The sequence below is a fragment of the Anolis carolinensis genome, chromosome 1 (genome assembly GCF_035594765.1).
Source record: "Anolis carolinensis isolate JA03-04 chromosome 1, rAnoCar3.1.pri, whole genome shotgun sequence".
NCBI classification, from domain to species: domain Eukaryota; kingdom Metazoa; phylum Chordata; class Lepidosauria; order Squamata; family Dactyloidae; genus Anolis; species Anolis carolinensis.
Genome location: NC_085841.1, coordinates 321,130,799 through 321,150,348, shown reverse-complemented (window position 1 = coordinate 321,150,348; position 19,550 = coordinate 321,130,799).

The following is a 19,550-nucleotide window of genomic DNA, read 5'->3' as shown; positions in this document are numbered from 1 at the left end:
AAAAAGTATTGGGTAAGTTTTGATTCTTGAGTTTTTGGCATGGGGCACACCCACATGTTGGATATCGTATCATAAGTATGAATTTAACACATTTGATCTGACTTATGATAATTTTTGCTCAGCCCTAATAATTCCATAGTCAAAGAGGTGCCAGTGCTTTGACCGGGGGATGCTTCAATGGTGTCTTAAACTTGTTTTTCTGGTGGAAGAACATGTTGGTGATGACAAGCTTATGTTCCGCACATTTGGTAAGAATAGGAAACCATTTGAGTAGTTGTTCCGAACTCCATTTTTTCCAATAGTCCCCGGCTACAGATCAAAATCTCATGCAACTATTGCATTAAAATCACCCAGGAGGATGATTTTGTTCTCCTTAAGTATCTTTGACAGGATGGTGTCCAGCTGACAATAAAAAATTCCTTGTTGTCTTTGTCAGCAACTAGTGTTGGTGCATAAGAACTTATTATAGTTGCCTGCTGGTTTTTGGCAAGATTAATTTGAAGAGTTGATAGTCATTTAATGCCAACAGCGTCTTCAAACAGATGCTTCACCACATCATTTCTGATAGCAAATCCAACTCCATGTATACTTCATTCTTGTTCAGGCAGTCCCTCCCAGAAGAAGGTGTAGCTTCTTTTTTCCTCCTTCAGCTGTTCCTCTCCTGTTCTCTGGGTCTCTTGAAGTGCTACTATATTGACGTTAAAGCTTGTCAGCTCCCTTGCAATAATAGCAGTCCTGCATTCAGGGCATTCATTCTCTGTGTTGTACAACAGTGTCTGTATGTTCCACTATCCAATGATCATTTTTTCTTTTTTGTTTGCAATGTGGTAACCTCTCTGGATGTGGCAGTACAGTCAGAGATAAGAGAGGCAAACTGTTTTGGGCACCTTTTCTAGCCTCCTCCCCAATTGAGGTGAGCAGAGTGGATCCTTAATAGGGCTACTCAGTTCTGGATACAGCTGCCGAACTACTCTACTGCTGAGTCATGTGTTCCTTGAGGTAGAACAACTTAATCCATATCCACCACTCATGTGCCAGTCTGTGGCTAGGATCTTTCAGATTTCATAGTCTTGCCCTTGTTACCACTTGCTCATCACCATGTGACTTTTATTATTATTTTTAATTTTTCTTGGAATAGCTCACTCTGCATAGTGCTAGCAAATGTTACCTAAGTTGCCACTGCCACTGTCTCCGAGATGTCCCCTGCCAATGTCACCTTCCACTACTGCTACTGACCAGTAGCTATTTGGCACATTTAGTCCGATTTCTCTGCAAAAGGCTGTCTAAGAAGGGAGACTCTATCAGAAGCATTGCTACCATCAGAATAGTCTTTTATTTTAAAAGAGAATGCAATCCCACCACCTTGGGGAGATATTGCCATACACTTTTACCTTCTCCTTCTGCTAATGGGAGTAATGAATATATCATGTCAAAGATCTGCTTATTTTTTATTGTGGTTTCTATTAACACACTCATACCCCCACACACACTGGCATTTGAAAAAAAAATTTCAGGACCATTTCCTATTATTACTCATGTACTGATATCTCTTTGAAAAGTACAGCTCAGTGGAAGCACTATAAATTAGTGATAATTTGTGATAATTATGCCCAGTTCCTTACCCATGGAATAATTACCATAAATTATCACTAATTTCAACTGTTTCTATTCAGCTGTACTTTGGTCCTGTAAGATTTTGTAAAATGTTAGTGTGTGTATGTAAACAGAAGCCACAATAATTATAAACAATATTCTCTGTGTTATAGGTGTCCTCAGAACTGGTCTTTGGGGTTAGATATTAACGACTTGCATCAGAAGAAAGAGCAGAAAGGGTATTCAACACAGTGTGAATGGCTTTTTTCCATTTGGAAATAAATGAAGCAATACATATCACCATCTTAAGAATAGGGAGCTCTAAGACTGTTGAATCCAATGCTTGAAATTTCCTAACTGCATCAGTCCATGCAATATACATTATAACTGGAATATAAAGACAAAATAGAATAGAAAGCACTAATTCATGCTTTTTTCTGCAAAGATAACAGTCATTCCACTGTGAATGGTTTGAAATATTTAATGAAGAAAAGTGCTAATGATTCAGAAGAACTGCAATTAGAATTAAGAATCAATTGATTTTGAAAAAGTAGATTCAGAGGACTATTAAATTATTTCCTCTACAATCATTACACTCACAATGGGAAGAAATGAAAGAGATTTGCCTCCAAAGTGGCTTCATCACATACACAAAAACACAATATATATTTGAATAAATAAATGTTTTCTCTGGATGAATCATTAACAATACCTTTCCCAATACAGGGGATAAAACAAAATTGTTTCAGGATAGCAATGAATATATATCATTAGCAAATGGTCATTTTAGCAGAATGTTATATAACATTAATCACATAATGAAGAGATACAAACATCCTAGAATTGAATTTCATTTAAATTATCTGACCCACTCCCAGAAATTGCTTCAGTATAGAACAATTCCATGGTGAAGGGCGGTTTATTTTATGCATAAATAAAAGGGCCGGGGGGGGAGGGGGTTACATATTTTTATTAGGAATGGGTAAGGCACAAAAGTGATCATAGTACAGCACTTTAAATGTTAAGTATAGACTCCGAGAGACCAGGGTTCATGTCCATATTCAGCCATGTAAACCCATTGGTTGATCTTTGAGAAGCCATACTTTCTTGCATTATCAAAGGTTTTCATGGCCAGAATCACAGTGTTGTTGTGTGTTTTCCAGGCTGTATGGCCATGTTCCAGAAGCATTCTCTCCTGACGTTTCACCCACATCTATGGCAGGCATCCTCAGAGGTTGTGAGGTATATTGGGGGGAAAATGCCTGCCATAGATGTGGGTGAAATGTCAGGAGAGAACGCTTCTGGAATATGGCCCTACAGCCCAGAAAACACACAACAACCCTCATACTTTCTTATTCAAAGAGGAAGACAATGGCAAACATCAATTGACATTTTTGAGACATCATCACCATAACTCAGAGTTGATTTGAAGGCAGATAACAAAAACTATCCACTATTTACTTATTTGAATCATTATAAGATCTTGGGACAGCATATCATAAGATAAATGCAAACAACTTGAAACAATTGAAATGTTAAGGGAGTAAAGAATAATTTGAACAGTCTAAAACAGGGGTCCCCAAACTAAGGCCTGGGGGCCGAATGCGGCCCTCCGAGGTCATTCACCTGGCCCCCGCCCTCGGTTTTATAATATAATATGTTGTATATACATATAATATTGATAATATTATTATAATGTAATACAAGATAACACTAATAACAATACCATACAATAATATTAATTATATATTCTATATTACATATAATATTACTAATAATATTATAGTATAGTGGTATAGTTCAATAAAGTAATATATAATGCTAATATTGTGCCATGCTAATAATATAATATATTGTATGTATATATAATATTGATAATAACATTATAATGTAGTACAATATAACACTAATAATAATACCATACAATAATATTAATTATATATTCTATATTACATATAATATTACTAATAATATTATAGTATAGTGGTATAGTTCAATATAGTAATATATAATGCTAATATTGTGCTATGCTAATAATATAATATATTGTATGTACATATAATATTGATAATAACATTATAATGTAATACAATATAACACTAATAATAATACCATATAATAATATTAATTACATATTCTATATTACATATAATATTACTAATAATATTACAGTATAGTGGTATAGTTCAATATAGTAATATATAATACTAATATTGTGCTATGCTAATAATATAATATATTGTATGTACATATAATATTGATAATAACATTATAATGTAATACAATATAACACTAATAATAATACCATATAATAATATTAATTACATATTCTATATTACATATAATATTACTAATAATATTACAGTATAGTGGTATAGTTCAATATAGTAATATATAATACTAATATTGTGCTATGCTAATAATATAATATATTGTATGTACATATAATTTGTAAGCCACTCTGAGTCCACTTTGGGGTGAGAAGGGTGTGATACAAATGTAGTAAATAAATGCAGTAAATAATAAATAAATAAATTTTAGACTTAGGCTCGCCCAAAGTCTGAAATGACTTGAAGGCACACAACAACAACAACAACAACAACAACAACAACAACCCTAATTAACTTGACTATCTCATTGGCCAGAAGCAGGAGCACACTTCCCATTGAAATCCTGATAAATGTATGTTGGTTAAAATTATTTTTATTTTTAAATATTGTATTGTTCTTTCATTGTTGTTGTTGTTGCTGTTGTTGTTGTTGTTGTTTTTTCACTACAAATAAGACATGTGCAGTGTGCATCAGAATTTGTTTGTATTTTTTTTTAAATGATAATCCGGCCTCTCAACAGTCTGAAGGATTGTGGACCGGCCCTCGGCTTAAAAAGTTTGAGGACCCCTGGTCTAAAATATATTAGTGTGCAAAATACGCAAGATTTTCTGTCTCCTTATGAACCCTGTTCCATCTTAGCATATGAGAAAGTTCTCACATGTGAATATGTGAAAAGGCTGAATGTAAAACAGCATAGCCAAGAATGTTATTATTTACTCTAAGGCTGTAATTCTTCATTAAGTCTTTCACCCCAAAAGAAACAATGAGTAATTTGCATCCTGCTGTAAAAAAGCCTTAGAAAACCACACATTATTTGGAGGCTAATCACAATGTGGGCTGTTTTCTACCAAAAAAAATTCCTCACATTGTTGTTTTACACAAAAAACAGCATTTTCCACAAGGAAAATAATGTTTCCAATACATAAATATTAATTTGTGCACAGAAAATGGTGTTTTCTGTGCAGAATTTGTTATTTTCTGTGGGAAATAATCAAGTGTGAATTTTGCACCGAATAAGTCTCAAAATGTGAAAATTCTCATCAATCCAGGATTCTTCTAGTCACTGTTTCTAGTCTCAGGGACTCATGTTTAGGATTGAGCTGCTATAGTGTCGTTAAAGCACAATGAGATTTAATAAGACATTTCATTGGCATCAGTGGCACTTTTGTGAAATAAATATATGTAAATTCAGGATTTCAATTGGCTCAGAACCTCGCTACACAAGAATTTCACAAAACCAGTTTGGTATAATACAGAAATGGAACTCATTTACATGTAAAAATTCAAGCAGTAGCTCCACCCCTAGAACACTTTTCAAAGTTATAAAACATTTTTTTATGTATTCTCATACCCTTTGCACTTTAGCTTATTTCAACATGCCTTTCTATTAGCACTCTAAAGAAAAGATGTTGGCATGTGTCATGTTGTGCATCATGTATAAGAAACAACAACTATTGACCTTTTAACTATTCAATAAGGAACAAGAATATGAGCTTCAGTTTTGTATGCTGTGTAGGTCACTGAGGCATAACAGAGCAGAGCTGCTGGCTTGGAATTCCTCCCAGTTTTCTCCTGTCAGCTTTTAGATGCCAGTTAAATAAATAGAGCTCTAAGCCATAATCTCTCCTTTGCTCCCCACTTCCTCCTCCTTCTTTGGTGAGTGTGCATGCCCTATGGTCCTAAGAGGCTGTACAGCTCTTTTGCCTATGGAGAGAGAAATCTGAAAGTGGGGAGTGTTATTTGACTTTGCAGCCTTTTTTGTTGATGTGGACCATAGAAACAACTATTTAAAGTTAACTAGTGATTTGCCAAGTATTTACTCCCTTCCCGTAATAAGGATCAGGAAGTTAGCTTCTTAGTTAAAGGCATTCACTATCAGTGTTAGGAAATAGTTATATTTGACTAATGATATGTGCATTCTCTCTTCCTTCTCCCTACAAGCCTCCACTCTTTGGGTTTGCATCATTATTGGTTATATTGGATAGGCTAAGGAGGAGGAGGCAGCAGATCACACAGTTCAGTGCCAGCTTTCTTGTCTGAAAAAGAAAAAAGCTGCCTACCTACCTGTTTCATATAGAAAATAGCCCAACAAGAGATAAGACATTTTAGGGGACCAGATTGTGTGAAAGAGAAATTGGAGAACAAGTTTTTCCTTACTGGTGGGGGTTGGACTAGAGGCCCCATGTGGTCTTTTCCAACTCTATGATTCTAAGTTACCTTAAGTTCTCCTGCTGGCCCCCAATATAAACTGTCTAATAAACTCTGCCTCTACTTAAAATTAGAGGTCGCATTCACCCATGCATCCTAAAATTCATCCATAGTTGATCTAAAAAATCCGTATTTTCCATCTCTTTTCCAATGTTCAATATCAATGATTTAATTTTAAAACATGGCATTCCAATTACTGGGAACCTTCCTTTGTCTTTGCCCAGTGATACTATGACAGCTTTACAAGCAAATAAAGGACATACCAGGGACCTCCCAGAGATATCTCCAAGGACAATTTAGATAGACCAGATCAAAACCCTTCCCATTCCCACAGCATGCCTTTGATTAATAGGGAGATCATGCCAGTGCTGAAGCAATTCCAGGAAGACTTGGGATTCACTTCCATGGATTTTTCTTTCCTCCACTTTCTTGGATCACACTGATTGTGATAAAATTCTATGAAAACAGGAACATTATGCATGTGGATGAGTCTGGCAACACAAAAGTTTGGCCTGAGAAACAATGATGATGTGCCACAAAATTGAAAGTGGAAAATAAACAGGAAGACCAGAGAGTGTTTCCAGAGGACAAAAATGCACAGTATTTAAAGCAAAAGAGAAATAGTACAAGGAGTTAAGAACAGCTTTGCTGGATCAGATGAATGACCAACAAATAGCTAACCAGGTTTGTGTCAAAAGAAACACATGCAAGTACTGTAGCAACCTCCTATCCAAGTGCTGTTACGATGAAGTGTGCTGTCTCTGATACTGGTGGTAATATTGTGACCAGTAGCAGCCACAGGCTCATCATTTGCTCTATTTAATGACAGATAAATGCTTAGGGAAGTAATAAGGAGACTACCTTAGATTATCAGTGAATTTTTAACCAGATGTATGACAATATACATCTGGTTAAATATGGTTTCTGATTACACACAACAAGTGTGGGCAGTTCTGGAAGGATTTTGTGAACTGTGTGCACTCCATTCCTCACATACCCTGAAACCCCTATAGAATCACTGTTAATATTGCCACCAAACCCCACAATTGGTGGGTAGAAAGATCCCCCCCAAAAAAAACCCCCCAACATTGAATTAAATCCTCTATGCAGAAATGCATAGTGTTTTCTGCAAGGATCAATGTATACATGTACTGTATTGTTAAATGCATGTTAATATATAGGCGATTAAGTCCAGGAAAATTACAAATGGTGCATGATTGTGTGTCCATAAATCTTAAGGAGATTTATTTATGCATACCTATAAATCATCAAAGATGTCTATGCTGTTCAGTTATTATGTAACTCAAATGATCATATCTACCCAATGACATTAATAAGGTATTGAATTACTTTCCTTACAGAAAGGTTGTAAAAATCCATATACCATCCTATCCTGATATTATAAATGGAATTAGAAAGTACAAGCACATTGTACTAATTCTCATATGTAGAAATTGTGGGGAAAATATTCTGAGTTTTGTTGAGGCATCATGGCAAAAAGGACAAATGTGTTTTTTTTTGTTTTGAACTGAAAATTTAAAAATAATATTGACCTTCACAGTGGATGCAAGCTGGATTAGCTGAATGGTCTGCTCCCCTAAAGTTAAATTATTTTTTTTTCAACTAAATGGTATGGAATTTGGGGGGGGGGGGCAGATATAGACACCAGCTGGTGATACTCAAAAGGAACTTCAACAAACTAACCTTGAGCTGAGTCATATATTAACATTCAGAAATGGTTGCTACTTCTTGAAAGAAAAGTTCAAACACTTCAGAGTTCTCAGCAGAGATTGAGATTTAAGGATAGTTTAGAATGTAAGCATTCTTTTGTTCTTTTTCCAAAGGCGCTGGCATTTCAGTGTCAAACTTGCCTTCCCCTCCTCCTCTCTCACTAGACACACACATACTTTCAGAACTATGTTAATAGCTCTCCTTTCCTCTTGCTTGTCAGTGCAAGAACAGTTTAATAGCTGCTCAAAATCATATATTTTAAAGAAGAAGGGTTTAAAAAATAAGTTCACCAGTAGATATCTATGGGTGCAACTAACTATAGTCATAGAATTGAAAGGGACTACCATCTAGTGCAATGCCCCACCTTAAAGGAATATCTCACTACCCTGTTTCCCTGAAAATAAGACATCCCCAGAAAATAAGACCTAGTAGAAGTTTTGCTGAATTGCTAAATATAAGGCCTCCCCCAAAAGTAAGACCTAGTAAAGTTTTTGTTTGGAAGCATGCAGGATCGATAAATGTACATACCATAGATTGTTGTACATGGAAATAAAGGTAGTAACAAGAAGTAATAATAATAATAATAGAACTTTATTCTTGTATCCCACCTCCATCTCCCAGGAGGGACTCAGGGCAGCTTACACAGGGACAAGCCCAACAGCAACATAAATTTACATACAAACAGAAATTTAAAACAGTAATTTAAAAACAGTATAGCAATAAAATATAATATGGACATTCTTGAAAGAGTTCACAGTTTGGTTACGCTGGTTTGTGATGACAACTACTGTACAGTAGATAATAAATTTTCATTTTTTAAAAAAATTCAACCATAAATTTGAATGTATGTGGAAAAATAATACATCCCCTGAAAATAAGACCTAGCGCATCTTTGGGAGCAAAAATGAATATAAGACACTGTCTTATTTTCAGGGAAACAGGGTACTACACTTGCGAAATATGCTCATCCAGCCTCTGTTTAAAGACTTGCAAAGAAGGACACATACACACCAGCAGGCAATTACATTGTTATTCAGTTTGTAGTAAATAAGTTCTTCCTTAGGTGTCTTGCATAACAAAGATTTGGTTAGATGATCCTATAGCTTTATCTGCTTGGGTTCTCTGTACAGCAGCAGGTGAGACCTGTGGGATGGAAAGGTAAAGTCACAGTGATGTATCAGAATTCCATGTCCCTTACCAAGCACCCTGTCCCATAGCCTATTGGGTTTGAGTGTATGTTTTTGAAGATGAGTGCCAAGGACAGAATAAGGATTCTGATGGTATGCTGCCCACCCTCTCTGGCTTGTCTTGGTGGTGATGTTGGAGACCTCCCCCCACACCTCAGGTTGATTGTTCTGGGGAACTTCAACAACTATGCTTAAACCATTATTTTAGGTATAGTTCAGGACCTCCATGACAATCATGGGTCTGTCTCAAGTAGTATGCTTATGACAACCAATTCTATATAAGCCCCCCTCACCACCTTCAACTGTTATTCCACTCGCCATTGAGTGGGAAACCACCAGCAAGTCACAGCAACATTGTGTGTAATGTAATATTTATGGAATCATAATTGATCTGATGTACATTGTACGCCTGAGGCAAATCAAAAATGTGGAAGCCACTCTGAGTGCCTTTGTAGCTGAAGAGTAAAATTTTCTAAATAAAAATGAATAGATAGATAGATCTTGCAAAGCAATTCCAATGAAGCTGCTTTTTTTCGTGTTAGGAGCGACTTAAGAAACTACAAGTCGCTTCTGGTGTGAGAGAATTGGCTGTCTGCAAGGACGTTGCCCAGGGGACACCTGGATGTTTTGATGTTTTTATCATCTTTGTGGGAGGCTTCTCTCATGTCCCCGCATGGATCTGGAGCTGATAGAGGGAGTTCATCCATGCTCTCCCCGGGTGGGATTCGAACCTGGAAGCCTTCAGGTCAGCAACCCAACCTTCAAATCACGAGGCTTTAATCCACTGCCTCTGTATTAAACAAAGTAATGAACTGGATGAGAGAAAATAAACTGAAACTTAATCCAGATAAGACAGAGGTGCTCTTGGTCACCAAAATATAACAGGGAATAGAAATTCAGCCTCTGCTGGATCTGTTAAACTCCCCTTTACATCTCAGGTCCTCAGCTTAAGGATGCTCCTAGACTCAGATCTGAGGCTTTATTCCCAGGTTTCAGTGATGACCAGGTATGTGTTTGCACAACTAAAACTAGTGTAGCCACTGTGCTCATTCCTTGAGTCATCCAATGGGGTTGCTATGGCACATACCTTGATTACATGCCATTTGGATTGCTGTTAACACACTCTACATGGGGCTGTCATTGGGAACTGTTCAGAAACTTCAGTGGGTCCAAAACGCTGTGGTCAGATTGCTGAATTAGAGGGATCTTATAACTCCCTTTCTGAAATAACTCCAGTGGCTGCTAACCTATTTCTAAAGAATTTGAGATGCTGGTTATTACCATTAAAGCCCTATATGACTTGGCTTCAGACTGGTAAACTGTATATCCCTGCCCGTACTCAAAGATCTGCAGGGGAAGGCTTTCTTTCAGTCTCGTCACCATCTTGGGTGAGGATAGAAGACAGAGCCTTCGTGGCAGCTGTTCTCAAATTGTAGAACTCACTTCCCCTAGATGTACTCTTCCCTCCCTTGCTGCCTTTCCACCAACAGGCAAGGAAGCATTAGGTCTTTAGTATGTTGTGGCAGATGGAGCTTTTACTGGGGGATGTAGTATTTGAATTTTATTTTTAAATGTTTTTAACTTAGGTTTTTAATTTTAACTTCTACACGTACAATTCAATTTTTTTAATTGTATAGTGTTTATAAATTTTGTAAACCATGTTGAACCCTGCACTTTGAGAAATAAATAAATTGAGACTGTATATGGAGATGCAAAGGAATTGTGGAGCACCTTGGAGACTAACTGAGAGAACGAAATTGGTAGAATAAGCTTTCATAAGCCAAATCTACTTCCCCAGATTCCTGAGATATTTTCACAGTTAATCTCTAAGGTGTTACAAGATCCCTTTGCATACTGATATTCTGGTCTAATATAGCTATGTATTTGAATTCTATATTTTATGGAGATGTTTTAGTAGGCCTTCCAAAAGTCTCCCCAGCATTAAATATTAATCACATTTCTCAAGATATGTTTATTTTATCTGAGAAGAAACTTCTGAAATCACCTTACTATCACATTTTAAGGGAGAATTGCATATAGCATGCAACTTTGGGTGGATTCGCACTGTAAATGAAGACATGTAAGAAACATACTTCTTCTTTACATAGTTTCTGTATTATGTGTTTTGTATAGCTGTGTCCTGTGATGCATACATTACTCATGTCTCATAATATAAAGCTGCCCCTCTCCTCCTTTACACATTCTTTCACATTTCATTAAGGAAGATTGCCTATATATGAATCTCATGAATTCTTGGTTATTAATGAAATTAGCAAAATTATTATATACAAAGTAAATAATCCATTTTATGTTCATATTCTGGGTACTTCATTATGTTATATTAGCTACTAACAGCATAGTCAGCCCTCCAGATTCACTGGAGATAGGAGGACAGGTTCTCCATGAAAGTGGAAAAACTGCTCATAAAAAGTACTATTTTTTTTTACCTAAGGTAACATTTTAATCAAATCTATGAATAAACAAATCTTCAAAAGTCAAACCAACAAATGTAGAGGAATGACTGTACTGGAGATAGAGATGGAAAAAGTATTTGAAAATATTTTTAAAATGGACCAAAACCAATTTTTCAATGTTGAGCAATCCTGATAAGAAAAATCCTAGAATAAGAATATTCAAAGTTCAGGAATGAGTATGCGTGAAATTTGCATGTGGATGTTTTGCATAAAGAACATTTTTGAATAGCATTTTAGATGCAAAATGTGGTGTTTCCTGTACAGAAAATGATATTCTTTGAGCAAAACAATCATTGGTAAAGTTTGCATAAAATAAGAGATGTGTTTTGGAAACTTTTCCTACAGCTGGGAGAATATTACTAAAAGTATTTGTTGCTTTCTTTTGAGAGGAAAATTAAAAGAGAGTTATATCCCAAGATTAGGAATTTCACCTGTACTACACAATTATTGCAGTTTGGAACCACTTTAATTGTCATGGCTCTAATGTACAGAATCCTCAGGTTCGTAGTTTAATATGGGACTGAGAACTTTGGAGAGTTCAACTGCAGTAGTTCAGGGCACTGTGCTAGGAAATATCTCAATACCTCTCAAACTACAAATTCCAGGATTTTGTAGGATGCAGCTATGATAGTGGTATCAAATTTCTATGAGTGTGTAGTATAAAATACTCTATGTTTCGCCTCAGGTTCCAGATTACCTGTCTGCAATCACTACCTCTCTGTAATTGTTACCTTTAGTAGGCTGGTGAAATGGATCTGAACTTTTTCCCTGTTAGTGCTTGATTATATTACAGGAGTAAGCTATTAAGCCTGAAGCTTTTATGCATTATTTTTCATAGGCACCTTGCTTAATGTTTCTTAAAGTGTGTGCTACAATTATCCCAGAATGAATACTTTACCTGTAGTGGAACAGCTGCATACAGGCCATGCGGTTTGCATTAATGTACTTTGGCACATCCATCTTGCACTTGTAATTATGCCAATCTCACTCTTTACTACACTAACTGAGTGTAGCATGCTGGTATTTCAAGCAGAAACATAAGAGCTGGGCCAATATCACACTGACAATCTGAAACTACCATTAGGTAATATTAAATTCATTTGATGCAACTATAGCATTACAGCAAGAGAATCATGGTAGGGTTTTCATGCGATTGCCTCAATTATATATTTTTAAAGTCATAGATGGGCATTTCTTCAAATATGACACCAACATAGAATAATGAATAGCTAGGTAGGTAGACAGATATTGTACTTCCTAAACTATTATATGAATGGAAACTCCGTTATCCCTCAGTTACAGTTATGCATTTTTGTTATGGTTTTCTGATTAGCAATGCATTTTATATATAGATGTGCATATTCAGAGAATGCACATCCAGAAAAAATTCTGGGAAAGTATGTGAAGAAAGGTGTGCTGGAGAAAAAAAAATCTGACAAAAACGAATATAACAAGAAAACAATTTTTTATCCTTCATCACATGGCACAGCAACAGCTTCTCAGATCCCATCTACAGTGCCTTTAATGCAGTTTTTAATAGGCTCTAGATCCACTCCTCATCACGTGACTTAGGCCAGTGAAGCCAACCGGCCCCAACCAATACTGACCTCCTACTCCCTTTTCACATGAAGAATGAACAGATTTTACTTTAAATAAATATGACTTCATAATATACCATAATATATCAGTCTTACCAGTCTTTTTATTGCTTCTCATACTGTTTCTCAACAAACCAATTCAGTAGCTGCATTTAGCTTTATGTCCATTACTAAATCAATAACAAAACAATTTAAGCCAAGAGCTGGATTACTCTGGGAAGTCCCCCTCGATGGATTGTCACCTTGCCGTGGTGAGGGGGCTTGCGTGTTCCGATGAACCTGTGGGCACTGGAGTGATGCACTCCCAGGAGTGGCCGCAGGGGAGGTTCCAGACCAAGCACAATCCGAAGACCCAAAGACCTCAACGGCGGAGCAGGCGGAGGATAACATGGTACATGTTACAACGGCTGTGAAGGCGGAAGAAGGCTGCAACAGACTGAGAAGCCACTGTCGTTGTGTTAACCACACCACTGCTGGAACCTCACTCTGTGAAGACTGTGTGTTGACCGGCCGTGCACCGACCTCCACACATTAAAAAAAATCACGCACAGGCGTCTTCCAACAAAAATAAAAACAAACCTACAAAAGTCCCATGGCGATCAGCGAGTGGCGACGGGGGCAGGACTGTGAAATCTGGAAGCCCCTAGTCACAGACTGGCACATGGGCGGTGGATATGGACTCAGTCGTTCTACCTCAAGGACCGAGGCAGTTGAGTAGTCTGGCAGCTGTATCCATGACTGAGCAGCCCTTTTTAGGATCCGCTCTGCTCACCCCACACGGGGAAGGGGCTAGAAAAGGTGCCCTAAACATAGTCTGCCTCTCCTACCCTGACTGGACTGCCGCGTCCAGAGGGGTCACCACTCTGCGGCCAAAAAAGAAAAATGAACTTTGGAACATGGAACGTACGGACATTGTTAGATAACACTGACAGCGAGCGCCCCGAACGCAGGACTGCTCTCATTGCAAGAGAGCTGGGACGCTTCAAGATCGACATAGCAGCCCTTCAGGAGACCCGGAGAGCAGGAGAGGGGCAGCTGAAGGAAGAAAAGGGAGGCTACACCTTCTTCTGGAAGGGACTACCTGAAGAAGAGCGAAGAAGAATACACGGAGTTGGCTTTGCTATCAGAAACGACCTGGTGAAGCACCTGACTGAAGCACCCACTGGCATCAACGAACGACTTTCAACCCTCCGAATTAACCTTGCCAAAAACCAACAGGCAACCATCATATGCGCCTATGCACCAACTCTAGATGCTGACGAAGACATCAAGGAAAAATTTTACTGTCAGCTGGATACCATCCTATCGGAGATACCTAAGGAGGACAAAATCATCCTCCTGGGGGACTTTAACGCAAGAGTCGGAAGGGACTCTGACCTGTGGCCAGGGATCATAGGAAAAGACGGGGTCGGAAACAGCAACTCGAATGGCATCTTGCTTCTCACCAAATGCGGAGAGCACAACCTTGTCATCACCAACACGCTCTTCCGCCAGAAAAACAAGCTCAAGACATCATGGAAGCACCCTCGGTCAAAGCATTGGCACCTCCTGGACTATGTTATCACACGTGCCAGAGACCGCCGCGATGTGCTTCTCACAAGAGCCATGACAGGTACTGATGACTGCTGGACAGACCACAGGCTAATCCGATCCACGATGGCTATCAAGATCGTCCCCAAACGCAGACTCCAAGGAAGAAAAACAAGGCGAAAAATGAACACCCAAGCCCTTCAGGAGCCCTCCAAACGAGCCCTTCTCCAAACAACACTCAAAGATCATCTACCCACAGAACACCCCGAAAATGTTGAGGAACATTGGAACAAACTGAAGACCTCCATCATCACAGCCTGCGAAGAAAGCATTGGATACCTAACTAAGAAACATCAAGACTGGTTTGATGATAACGACAAAGAGATCCAACAGCTGATTGATAACAAAAGGAAAGCCTTCCAAACATGGCAGAGAGACACCAACTGTGCTGCCAAGAAAAAGATCTATGCCAGTGCAAAAGCTGAGGTCCAAAGAAGGACCAGAGAACTCAAGAACATCTGGTGGACAAAGAAGGCTGAAGAAATCCAACACCTTGCAGATACCCATGACGCTCAGGGATTTTTCAAAGCCACAAAGATCATTTATGGACCAAGAAACCATGGCATACAGCCCCTACGCTCATCAGATGGAACCAAAATTCTGAAGGACAAAACATCAATTGCACTACGTTGGAAAGAGCACTACCAGAACCTGCTGAATCGCAGCTCCAATGTGGCCGAAGAGACCCTCTCACAAATCCCGCAACAACAAACCAGGGATGAGCTTGCAGCACTGCCTAGTTTGGAAGAAGTCAGCAATGCCATCAGCCAACAAAAAAACAACAAAGCTAGCGGACCTGATGGGATTCCCGCTGAAATCTTCAAAGAGGGTGGACCTGAGCTGATGCAACAACTCCACCAGCTCATTGAAAAGGTGTGGATGACCGAGAAAATCCCAGCAGACTTCAAGGATGCCACCATCATCACCCTTTTCAAGAAAGGGGACAGAACAGACTGCGGGAACTATCGTGGTATCTCCCTTCTAACCTCCGCCGGGAAAATCCTCGCAAGAATCCTTGCAAACCGCCTTCTCCCTGTCTCAGAAGACACCCTCCCAGAATCCCAGAATGGCTTCCGCCCCTCCAGAGGAACAGTGGACATGATCTTCACTGCTCGACAGCTCCAAGAAAAATGCAGGGAACAAAACCAACCTCTGTACATGGCATTCATTGACCTTGCAAAGGCATTCGACACAGTGAATCGCAGCGCTCTCTGGACCATCCTCCAAAAAATCGGGTGCCCTGACAAATTTGTGAACATCCTGCGGCTCCTCCATGATGACATGATGGCAACAGTCTTGGACAGCAACGGCTCCCAAAGTGACCCATTTAAGGTTGAATCAGGTGTCAAGCAGGGATGTGTTATTGCCCCCACCTTATTTTCCATCTTCATCGCTATGATACTTCACCTTGTTGATGGGAAGCTTCCCACCGGAGTGGAAATCATCTATCGGACAGATGGCAAGCTATTTAACCTCAGCAGACTGAGAGCCAAAACCAAGGTCACCACAACATCTGTTATAGAACTCCAATATGCTGATGACAACGTAGTCTGTGCGCGTTCAGAAGAAGACCTACAAGCCACTCTAAACACCTTCGCAGAAGCATACGAGAAGCTCGGCCTCTCACTGAACATCGAGAAAACCAAAGTGCTCTTCCAACAGGCACCAGCTAATCCCTCTGCAAAGCCAGGAATACAGCTTAACGGTGCAACATTAGAAAATGTTGACCATTTCCGCTACCTTGGTAGCCACCTCTCCACAAAAGTCAACATCGACACTGAAATACAACACCGCCTGAGCTCTGCGAGTGCAGCATTTTTTCGTATGAAGCAGAGAGTGTTTGATGACCGGGACATCCGTAGAGAGACCAAGGTGCTTGTTTATAAAGCCATTGTCCTCCCAACCCTGCTCTATGCCTGCGAAACGTGGACTGTGTACAGACGTCACACCAAACTCCTGGAGCGTTTCCATCAGCGTTGTCTCAGGAAAATCCTGCAAATCTCTTGGGAAGACAGGCGGACAAATGTCAGCGTGCTTGAGGAAGCAAAGACCACCAGCATTGAAGCGATGCTCTTACGCCATCAACTCCGTTGGACTGGCCACGTTGTCCGAATGCCCGATCACCGTCTCCCAAAGCAGCTCCTCTACTCTGAACTCAAGAATGGGAAACGGAATGTTGGAGGGCAGGAAAAGAGATTTAAAGATGGGCTCAAAGCCAACCTTAAAAACTGTGGCATAGACACTGAGAACTGGGAAGCCCTGGCCCTTGAGCGCTCTAATTGGAGGTCAGCTGTGACCAGCAGTGCTGCGGAGTTTGAAGAGGCACGAACGGAGGGCTTAAGGGAGAAACGTGCCAAGAGGAAGGAGCGTCAAGCTAACCCCGACCGGGACCGCCTTCCACCTGGAAACCGATGTCCTCACTGCGGGAGAATATGCGGGTCAAGAATCGGTCTCTTCAGTCACCTAAGAACACACGCCCAAGATACCAAGGTTGGAAGACCATCGTCCTCGAACGACGAGGGATCGCCTAAGTAAAGTAAGGGAAGTCAGTTATTATAATTGTGTTTGCATAATTCCTCACATTCCTAAACTAAATAAAATGTACATTATTGGACATACCTCATTTGCTGGATTTTATGATTTTGAGTACAGGTAGAAAACCAGTTGAACCAGTCATATCAAATAGCAACAACAGTAACACAATAATCACTACCCTTCCACTCTAGAGATTTTATATATTTATTCGGATGTTTATTTCCCTCATTATAGCAGACAATTTCAAAATATTTTTTTTCTTTTCACATAAATGTTTAATGTTGGTATAAACATAGAAGGAAATGTTCCAAACATTGCTCAAGTTGGTGTGGATGGCTTCATTTGAATTTTAAAAAGATTTAAATGGTAACATTTGCAGTTTTTATTATTTGTTTCATAGTAATTCTATGTGAAATTGACTTTAAAAATTGTAAAAATTGGAAATTTTTCCAGTTGGTTTTCAACTACAATCAACCATCCAGATTTGTGGATTTGAACTTTTGAGGATTTGATTATTCACAATTTGATGTTCTTTCTAGAAATCTCTAAGGCTGGATCTACACTGCTCTATATTCCAGGATCTGATCCCAGATTATCTAGCAATATAGACTCATAATCCAGTTCAAAGCATATAATCTGGGGTCAGATTCTGGGATATAGGGCAATCTGGATCTAGCCTAGGTATTCCACTGTGATTCTACTGCCAACATTCTTTGGTCATGTGGGAGGACCTAGAGATTCCTGCAGAATACACCTCTCTGGGAATCTCTAGGTCCTCCAGTGTGATTCTGTGGTCAATTTCCAGCAGAAGCTGACTAAAAAATTGGGCTGGAGGATAACAACTTCATAGAGAGGTGTTCTGTCAGGCAAAAAACCCTGCAATTACTTTATTCAATTATTCAATTTCACTGGGTTCCTTTGCCCTTGATCCCAGAAAATGAGGTGGCCTGACTATAGTATGAAAATGGCTGGGATGTCAGCCTGAATCTCTAAGATTGCTTTGATCCAAATAAGCTCATAAATGTATGCTGTAGAGCAAGCATGCACAACATATAGCCCATGGGCTGGATATGGCCCACAAAGAACTTCCCTGCAGACAGCAAGTGAGGATGGGTTTCTCCCTTGGTGCTCAGGCCCCTCCTCAGTCTTCACCATTTCCCAGGGAACAATGCAATGCTATGAAGGTGTTGGGCTTCCCCTTTGGCAGGGAGGGTGGGAGGAAGAGTGGCCTGCAGAAGATTTTTTGAATTTATATTGGACCTTTTAAGGCCTGCTCTAAAACAAAACAAAAAAGACATCTTACAGACATCTGTAGAGTATATCCCATGCAGGGCTGAACACGGGGCTCAGAGCTTAGACAGGGTGTGTGCATCAGTGCATTTCAGCAAACTAGTTAAAGAAAAAAATACATTGTCCAGAGGCTGTCTAGCTGTGGATAACTGTGATTCCTGGGTTCAGTTACAATCCACAATCAGCAAATTCCAACCTGTACTGGTTCCTAGGGTGTTTGTGTAGCTTCTAAGCCAGGCATGGGCAAACTTTAGCCCTCCAGGTGTTTTGGACTTCAAATCCCTCAATTCCTAATAGCCAGTATTGTGGGAGTTGAAGTCCAAAACACTTGGAGGGCTGAAGTTTGCCCATACCTGCTCTAAGCAGTGACATCAGTTTGTATTAATTCACTTCCAAACTGGATTATAATGTCTGGTCATGTAGTAAGTCCTCCTTTAACATGAGATACCTCAGGGAGAGACCTAGGAGAAATTTAACCTCTTACCTTCCATTTCTGCTAGCATATACACAACATACTCTATTCATTTAGATATTTTCAGTCTTACTCAGTTGGTTGAGATGGAGGATAGTAAAAAAAAAGAATATCCACTCTACATATGTTCTTCATTTCATCTTGGCTCTTAAAGATCTTCCTTCCTATTTTCCCAGACTAGTTTCAATTAGATGCAACAGATGAATCTCCAAGTAAAAACAAGAAACATTGGCAAGCCTTCCTCATCTCCTGATATAATATGCAAACATCACAAATTCTAATCTTATCCAAAGACTATTAATAACAGATCCAAGCCAGAACTGTTTATTAATTTGTTGTTAACAAAATGGAAACAATGAAATGTTCCAAGAGATTTAATTACATGTAATTGTACTATCATTGCACTTAAATGCTACACACATTGTGTCTTTTTCCTGTCCCAGTCTGTAGTTCCATCAAAAGGATGCTAAACCTTCACAGTTCAAGACTTCAGTAGAATTCATTATTTGTATAACTTTGTCTTTAAGAAAGCTCCATGCAAG